Consider the following 9,884-nt stretch of genomic DNA (forward strand, 5'->3'; position numbering starts at 1 on the left):
AACACACAACATTGTAAAGAGCATTGTCAATGTATTTAGGAGCAACAACAATGGTTGCAAAGGGCTTTTCCCTTCCCTCAACTGAGCTGAGCATCAGCAGTACAAACCCACTCTGACATAGCAGCATGGACACAGGGCAGTTATGATAGTTTACTGTCTTGTATGATGTAATTCACAATGCACTGGATATGTGTTCTGTAAGGAATGCATTAATATTAGTTCATCCCTATGAAAGAGGACCTATACATTAGGCGTAGGGGGTAGAGATCTCAGAAGTAGCTCTCATGAAAGTTGTCAAATCAGTTAACAGATTATGTGGTTTATATGCTAATGTGTGGAAGAAGTGCATATATAGAGCTAGTTTACAGAAAAGGTATCTGTGTGGTGCTCTGTGTTCTCTTTTTCCTTCTTTGAAATGCCAGGGCTCCACTGTATTGTGTTTCCTCTTTTTGGAAGAAGCCTGCTTCTTCATGTCTTGCAAGTAATTTCCTTGGGTTCTATGGGTTACATCTCTGGTGGCTTATATAAGAGACAACATCAGTCCTTTTTTCATCTCCACCACTCATTGTGAAACAGCAGAACCTGGCTAGTAAGAGGGAGAGACAGAGATTACATTCCCTGGCAGGCAGAGATTACCTCCCCTGGCAGTAGGGGATGTGGGAGGACTTATCGGGAGCAGCAGGTAGGCCCATCCAATGTATATCGATGTTTCCAGGTCACATGGGCAGTGACATAGACATGCTGCTGCAGGCTGGGTGGATCTCCTTTTTCGGGTTATGTTCCCCTCCACCAGTCAGCTGATTGGCGGCAGGAAGGTGGGGCCTGGCAATGGGGGACCACTGTCTCCCAGGGGGGGAGGGTCTGGCAACCAGGAACCAAAGAATTGGGAACAACTTCCCTACTGTTGCTTCAGTTAGGATCCAACAATCCACACAACTTTAGTAATAAACACAAACATCTTATGGCAAATTCTACATAAAAAGTGCTGCAAAAGGCATGTAGGAATAGACCCAGAGATCAGGTAGTGAATAGGGTTACTAGCCTGGAGTTGGCAATCTTAGAAGTGTATCAGGGACTTATGATAGCACATCACTGTGTGAAAAAGTTGCTGGAAAGAGTCCTATACAGTCCATACTGACAAATCCTTTGGTGGTCATCATATATTATAGGTAAACTGCATTATAAAATGTATTGACAACTGTATGATGTATGTGGTGGAATGGATTTTGAAGACAATTCAGAAACTGTAGTTGATGCAAAAGGCAGCAACCTGTTTTTATCAGGGTAGGTTTAATGCACCATGTTACACCTTTTTGTGATCCTTGTATTGATTGCCTATGGGTTTCCACATCCAGTTCAAGGTGCTGGTGCTTACCTGTAAAGCCACTCATGACCACCTTTCCTGGTAGGAGCCCATGCAGCAGCTTCACTCAGCAGAGAAAAGCTTTCTGGTCGTTAATCCAACCCCTGCAAATGTACAGTCTGCTGCTGACCACCTGTGGGCTTTTGTAGAGTTGTGTAATAGTGTTTTAGAGACAAGTGAGTATATAATAAAGGAAATAAATAAAGTAGGCAATATGACAGAACAAAAGTAAGCCACAGTGCTTGGTTTTAAGCCATTTTCCTTCAAAAAGCCTCTTAGCTGGGTAGGATTATGCCTAAGGGATTTTGCATTGGTGCCACATTGCAAGTTGGCACCTTGAACTGGAACAGCTGTATAGTTCTGATGCTGTAGCCATAGAACAGGAGGTAATCAGTCAACATAAATTTGGGTTTGCTCCTGTGCTGGTGCAACTTTATGGCACAAGGCTTTTCACTGGAAGCAACAGTATCTGTGAAATAGCTACATAAAGGGTTTAGGATTTTAAGAAAAAATGGTTAAGGGGAAGATTAAGTTAATTCTTAAATATAGTGAAAATTAAAAGCTATGTATTACATATTTCTTGTGTTCCCTTATGTCAGAGAACAGCATCTCTTGATGTTGTGTGGCATAATACCCTTTGTAATCTGTTCTGACATATCAGGATATAAATCTAAGCAATAAATAGTAAAAACATTTGAATCGGAGTACCAGGAAATAGATTGGTTTAAAGAAGAAGCTGGCCAAGAAATGGTAAGAAATTGCTTCACAGTTTAATTCCTTATTGCCCATGTAGTAGTCAAAATTAGGATCAAGATTTTTTTAAAAAAATTATCTGATCCTTGAGAATGACATGAATGTAAAACACACAAGTCAAGTCATGCTTGATGAAGCTAATTCTAATTTAGTTCAGTTTTTCTAATCACATTATTCATTTCTCATTTCCCTATAGTTATAGGCTTTTACAAGACAATTTTGGAAGATAACGATCAGAATATCTAATACCTTTTATGTTCTTATTTGATCTGATGCTTGCAATATTCCTTAGTGCTTAATCAACATGTATTAATGTTAGAAGAATTTTACAATAAATGTCTCACAATTGTGTTTTCAAAGATCATGATAAAAAGAACTGTGACTGTAAAAGTTCAGTAAGAAGATAAGCCTTTATTGGATGAAAAATAAAATAAAAATGTAAACTACCTTGAAGTCTATATCTCTCTTTGTTAGAGGGCTTTCCCACATGTCCCCCCCCCCCATTGGTTCTGGACCCATGCATTTTTGTGCCTTTACTTTTCACTTCAGGGTGGGTTGTGTTTTTATTTTGTTATTCCCACTTGTTGTTTTTCTGGTTCTTTTGAAACCACTTTGACCCCCAGGTTTTTCTGGAAGCCAATTTTATTTCTGTCAGTTTCCTTTGTCCCAGCTACTCCCACCCACCTCCAGTGCACTTTCCCATTATTGGACTGTCGTCATCATCAAACCACTCCCTTTCCTCCTTCCTTCCCTGAAGACGAGCAGTTTCAGGTCTTTTTAAAAATATACCGGTATATCAATATACCAATATATATATACCACTATATCGATATTTTGGGGGCATTTAGAAAAAATAAGGGGGTGTAGTGATGCCACTAATGATACCACCACTGATGACAGCACCCTTCCTTGAAATTCCCCATTACTGAGGGCATGTGTAGAAGAAAATAAACTTACTCTACCACTGTGAAAAATGCACAAGGAGGGTAGATGTGCAGAAGAATTGTACCCAAACTGATTCCAGTCCTTGTGGACCGACTGCCAAGAAAGTCAGGTGTAAGTTGAGCATGTGGAAAAGGTCAAAAAGCAGAATTTCTCATTACATAAAAATTGATCAGAACATATACCAAATTAACAGTGGTCAGAACTAATTATATAAGGAGACCAGGATTTTATGTATCCACACTGACACATTAGGAAGGGCAAGACAGTTTGGATTAGTAGCCAGCATGTTTTAACTATAAAGCATTTATTCTACAAGCATGTTCTGTTGAATCTGAGATCTATCTAGATCAACAATTTCCACATGATCTAGATCCACATGATCTAGATCCACATGATCTAGATCATGAGCCAGGGCTCTTTTTGCAGCAGGAACTCCTTTGCATATTAGGCCACACTCCCTAATGTAGCCAATCCTCCAAGAGCTTACAGAGCTCTTCTTACAGGAGCTACTGTAAGCTCTTGGAGGACTGGCTACATTAGGGGTGTGTCGCTTAATATGCAAATGAATACCTGCTACAAAAAGAGCCCTGCCTGTCTATCTCTTCTTTACAATCAGAAAATTCTATCTCCACTTATAAATGTACATGGTTGAACTTTTGTCTTCTTCCATACGACAACTTACTTAATTTTGTCTTCAGGCATAAATTAAGAACTGAATTATATGTGTGTTTGGGGAAGTTAGCTATGTGGCAGGATAGGCCAGGGGGTATAGGAATTGTACACCACTTGTATACTGAGGTGTAGCACAGTAGGAAAACTCCAGATTTGAAGAGTAAATTAAATAGTTTTTATTAAAGTATTTCCCTAATGACAAGCACACTAAACATTCAAAAAGAGCAAGCAATACAGAACTAAGAAAGCAGAGGTAATTGATAGTGAATAGAGGGGTCAGTTACGGGGTAATACAACCTGTCCAGACGTGCAGGGGTCCATGAAGATGAGATTATGGCCCAAACCCTAAAGGTTTAGGGGTGGACTGCCAGTTGGCATCAGGGCAGAGACACACAATCTGAGGCCATGTGCTCTGACGGATATAGACTTTGGAAAACAATGCTGACTAATAGGAGGTATTGAGGGGCTTGTCCCAGATGAGACAAAAGATTACCTGGACCAATGATGAGCCTCAGGAGGTGTGGCATCCAGAGGGGCAAGCCCTAGGTGGGACAAGTGAGCTTTCAGAGGGGCACAGTCTAGCTATAATGGGATTGAGCCAGGTGCTGGATGGGTGGCTGGGAGTGTCCATTGTGGAACAATAGAGGGGCCTGGACTGTTTCCCTGGTGCCAGACAAAAGAGGTGATGTTTCTTAATGTGTGGCAGGATGAACCTGAATGGGAGACCATTCACTAGATATGGAGAGTTAATGTTTCCTTGATTGGTCTGGCATAGTTATAAGAATGCAGATATCTTAGACAAATATATGGAGACAGGAATGAGATGATTATTCCAAAGGTATCTCCTGACATATAGGTGAAACAGGAGATGGGGATGGAAACATGCAACATACTTCATTCATGGCAATAGCACAGACCAGAGGCTCTTTGTCCCTGCCTGCCTGTATATTTGACAGACAAAAGACTAGACATTTGGTCAATAGAAGATGCCTTGAGGCGAGAGCAGAGACTTGCCCATTCTTAGTCCTTTTTGCTGACAGGATAGATGTGAGGGGGGTTTGTTTGCATGGAAGATGCTTGGCAGTGCAGCCAGCCTGGAGAGTCTTCACTTGGCCTGAGTTTTCCCAGCCAAGATGTGGTACCCCTAGCCTCCCAGCAAAAGCAACTGTTTAAGCCAAGCCTGGCTTCATGAGGGCAATGCTTGTGGATGTGCAGAGGTCATTTTGGGGTGTTCCTCTCTTAGGATGTAATTAACATTTGTAATAGCTCTTGTGAAACCTTTTGATCAGTATACTATAAAATAAGAAGCTTTGTGCCAGTTCTGGGCTGATTCCTTGGGGCTCAGAGGGACTTTATCCCCTTTGGGTAATATTGGGCCAGCCCGAGAGCTAAGAAATAAGTTGTTGTATTGTTTAAGACTCCGGCCGAGCGCTCAGCATCTTGCTGGCTCATGCCTGTGTATTTAACCTTGAATCCTTTTTTATAAAGGAAGTTTTGTTTAAGTAGCCTTGTGTAGCCTTTTAGCTAGCGTTGACCATCTCTCTCATGCTCTTTGGTAAGAGGGGCAACACCATAGAGGTCAAATGAACCGAGGCTGGGCGAGTGCACTTTTAGGCTAACACCAGTTAAGACACGTGTCAGCACATTCTCACAAGTAGTTCCCTGCCACTACCCAGGGGCTATCAATATACTGTTTGAGGCCAGCCAATAACTTTCCTCTTGACCATAGTCTGCCTGCAAATGTGAGGTAACAAAAAAGATTCCATGTTCCCTTTTTTCCTTCCTTCCAGCACATCAGGGAAATTACTCAGAAAATCTCTCAAAAATCAAAGAACAAATTGTAGAAGTAGATGTAGAGTGGCAAAGGTTTGCTTCTTGTTGTCCATATTTCAAGGGGTTCCCCCCGAAACAGGGAGTTCTTTGGGGATCCAATCAGAAAGTGGGGTGTTCATTCAAACTTTCTGCCAAGGAGAATTTGAACAATAAATTATTTCCTCATGATCATAGGTTGCTTTGCTTATAGCATTTTGTAGAGCAAAAGGGCCAATTAAGTGCGTGGGACACCAAAGGGAAGTAATCGGTATCAGATAATGTTGCCAGGTTCCTTCCGCCCTTGCCACTGGAATTTCCCAAGCCAGAGTGTGAAATCCTATTTTTATTTGACAGCTTCCTTAGGCTGCGGGTGAAAACCAACCACATGATGAAACGTCTTTTGTTTGTTTTTAACTTAAAAACAGTTTTGGCAGTCAGGTCAGGAAAGTGGCACTGGGGGAAGGGACATTTAACTCTTTTCCCTACGTTTTTTTCAATCTACCCTATATTTCCCCCCCATGGGGAAAATAGCAGTTTTGGTGAGTGTGTGTGGAGAGGATTTAGATAATGGGAAATAGCATGGATAAAGAGCTAAAACGTCCTCTCCTAACTCAATTCTCCTCCCTCCTGCCAACACACAATGCTGCTCTTAAGCATTTTTCTCTAGTTTCTAACCTTAAAGTGCAGTAGTTACACTCTAGCTTTGCTTTCTGTTTTTCAGTGACTATAGTGAAATCAAGGAATCAGTAAGATTAGATATATCCATTACTTGCTCGATAATATTACCTCTTTACATCTGCACCACTAATAACAAAACAAGCAACAGGAGCATTAACAGAAGTGAAATTAATCTTAATAAGGCAGTAACAACGGCAGGTCTGCAGCTGCAGTTTGGATGAAACAGCTGAATGTAATCTGCTAATAATCAATTTAAGATATGTACACTGAGAAAAAGCTCTGGTACTTTTAATGCCCTTCCCCCAGAATATAACATGTAGAATACTGAATGTGTACACACGCTTTCTTGAGGCTGGAAAAAAGGAAGTGGAACTTCTCCTTTGTAAAACGAAATATGATGTGATGCAAGTGGTATTGACAGTGTAAAAAAAAAACCCAGTAAGATCAAAATGGCTTGATTCGCAAGGGTTGCCTTATGTTAATCCATTTTTGGATTGTATGCATTAGCTTGGCAATGGAGCACAGCTCTTTTCTAAAGAGTAAGACAGCAATTAATGACCAGGTCTGGCACTTTGTCGCCTATTCATATACCAGTTCGCACACTTCTAATGGCTTGTGTGTGTGATGCATTTTTTGTTCTTTAAACTGTACTCACAGAAGCTAATACATCTCTGGCAAGGGTAGAAATTTGGCCCAGGACCTGGGAAACCTTCTCTACAAAACTACTGTTAGTTGAATTTGACACCAGGCTCCATAGATTTGACAAGGCCACAGAGATGCTATTGTTTAGAATGGCTGTTTCAAACATGCTGTGTGCTCCTTTTTTTGTACAGCATATTTAATATGGCTGCAAAATGGAGAATATAGTGACGGTAACAGAAAACCCAGGTAGGTGCCAGTGCAGGACTAATGGTAAAAGCTAGTGCTACTTTGAAGGAAGGAGTATCTAAATCCTTGAAACAGATTGTAGATGGAGTCTGCATTTCCAATTTGTGATGCAGTTTTGTCTTATTTGGGTCTTCTGAAAAGTTGTGTGCTCAGCTCTAATGCCAGAAATGCTGTAATCGTTTGTATTGATGTCATTTGTATGCTGCACTGTGCATGCTGTCATGTACTATTATTTTAAAGATTAGGTTAACTAATATTGGGAGATTAAGCAGTTGCAGGAGTTATTTTATTAAAGAATAATAAAGAATCAGCAGAGTATATGATGATTAGCAAAGTCCGAACACTACAGTAGAATGTGAGTTTCTCAGGAAGCATGTTCCAGTTATTCCAGTTTAGAAAGAGCTAATCAACTGGCAAGGAACTCATAAATACCAATTAAAATACTAGAAATCCAGCTTAATCAGATCCCCTCCCCCAAGAAGGTCTGTTTTAAGTCAGCAGGTTTTCAGTATGTGCCACTGATAGTTGTGTGAAAATCCCCCATATCTTAACTCTTCATCATTGGCCAACTGGTAGGGTTGCTATCCTCCAAGTGGCACCTGAACATCTCCTGCTAGTACAATTGACCTCCAGACAACAGAGATCAGTTCCCCCGGAGAAAACGGCTGCTTTGGAGGGCGGACTCTCTGGCATTATACCCTGCTGAGGTCCCTCCCTTCCAGGAACCCCACTCTCCCCAGGCTCCACCCCTCCAAAAAAAATCTCCAGATATTTCCCAACCCAGAATTGGCAACCCTATCAGTCAGTACCATGTTCAGGGTTAACTGTTATGGTTTGCCACAGCAAGTGCACATAGTGCCAAAAAGGTCTGATCTGAACTTTCAACCAAAGCATGATATGTTTTTTGGGGGACTATATTGCTTCAGAATGTTCAAGAGTGTTTTTTTCCCCTGTCAAATCACAGCTGATTTATGGTGACCCCATGGAGTTTTCAGGGCAAAAGATGTTCAGAGATGGTTTGCTATTACCTGCAACTGTACACCAGCTCTGCACTGCCCTGGACAAGATCAGGCTAGCCTGGGCTAATCAGGTCAGGGTATATGAGATATACATAATTATGGGGTGTGTGTGGAATTGAGAGTGGTGCAAATCAATATTTAACCTGCTGTGTAAACCTGCCCTGTATATTAGAGTTTCTGGCAGATTCATTAATGTCTCTGTGACATTTAGAGGGGGGGGGGGATCATTATTTTAAAAAATTATTCCCCTGAAGACCTGAGTCTCAAAACACATCAGAAACCTTTCATTAATATTAGTTGTAATGCTTTTGGATGTTTTCTTTTTTGTTCCATTTGAATATTTTCCCATGTGAAAAACTCACAGAAAGCCAGCACAGAGGGATGGAGCCTACCCTTCTTCCCAACTATAGGGAGCTTTTGCACGTGGGTATATTCAAACATGTGATCTTTCAGCTGTATTCTGCAGTTCCAGAAAGGTGCCATACAGCTGCCAGTCCCCTGGCAAGGCACTTTCAGTTGGAGCAGCAGCAAGAGGGGAAAAAATTAAAATGGCCAGTGGGGCAATAGCATGATGTCACTTCCAGGAGAAACCCAGAAGTGATGTCAGTCCTCTCTAGGAGTTGCTGAAAAGTCTATGGTTTTCTAGCTGATTCCTAGAGAGTATTGACATCAATTCCATATATCGTCAGAATGTTTAGAAGCCTTGGTTTTTCTCCTTCATGTACAAACATGAAAGGATTATTTTGGAGATTACAATTTTATAATAACACTAATGCTGTAAAAAAAAAACCTGTATATACTAGGTTAATTATGTGGTGAGGCTGTAAATTCAACTGATGGCAACTGAGTAGCTTTACTTCATTTAAAACATTTTTATTGTGATAGCATCATAGTACTCAAGATAGACTTTTACAAATAATGCAAATCCTCAAATATTGAGCAGGTATGAAAAGGAAATTTTGGTGATCAGGTAGACATTTTACCTGTGTTGTCCAATGAGAGAATCACTGAGACTGACAAGTGCAAGCCAGGAATGGTGCTATAGAAAAGATCAATTACAGAAAATGTTGCCATTGTCCATGAGGAAGAGATTGATAACAATCCCTGTACAGATACAGAAACATTTAAAGCATATCTACTCAAGAGGTAATAAGGCAATAAGACACTGAAAATATACTTAGGACAATATCTCAAACGACCAGGGAACCCAAGATAGATCAAAAAGGAGTACAATATAGATTAGGTTTCGAGGACATTGTAGCTGTTGAATATATACTGGTAGATTTGTGATTTCGATGCTTCTTTCCCAGAAACCCAACCCTCTATCCTTCTGAGAAGGTGGTGGGTCCATGATACAGTGTTAGAGCATCTGATTTGGATGGAGAAAATCCCAGGTTCAGTCTCTCTCATTTTCAGATAAAAAGATTATGTAATAGATCATATAAAAGACTTCCACCAAAGACCTTGGAGTACCACTGCCAGTCAGAGCCGGCAGGACTGACATTGATGGACCAGTAGTATGACCCAGTATAAAGCAGCTCCACATGCACATTCAAATAAAATGTTGGCTTTTATAGAAAAAACAAGGGACCCGCGATACTCGCGGGGGGGCAGTCTCTCTCTTCCCCCCCAGTCTCTCTCTCTCTCTCCCCCCTTCTCTCTCTTCCCCCCCAGTGTCTCCCCCCTTCTCTCTCTTCCCCCCAGTCTCTCTCTCTTCCCCCCCTCTCTCTCTCCCCCCCGGGGATAAGACACCA

The sequence above is a fragment of the Gekko japonicus genome, unplaced genomic scaffold (genome assembly GCF_001447785.1).
Source record: "Gekko japonicus isolate JY-2015 unplaced genomic scaffold, Gekko_japonicus_V1.1 scaffold18, whole genome shotgun sequence".
NCBI classification, from domain to species: Eukaryota; Metazoa; Chordata; class Lepidosauria; order Squamata; family Gekkonidae; genus Gekko; species Gekko japonicus.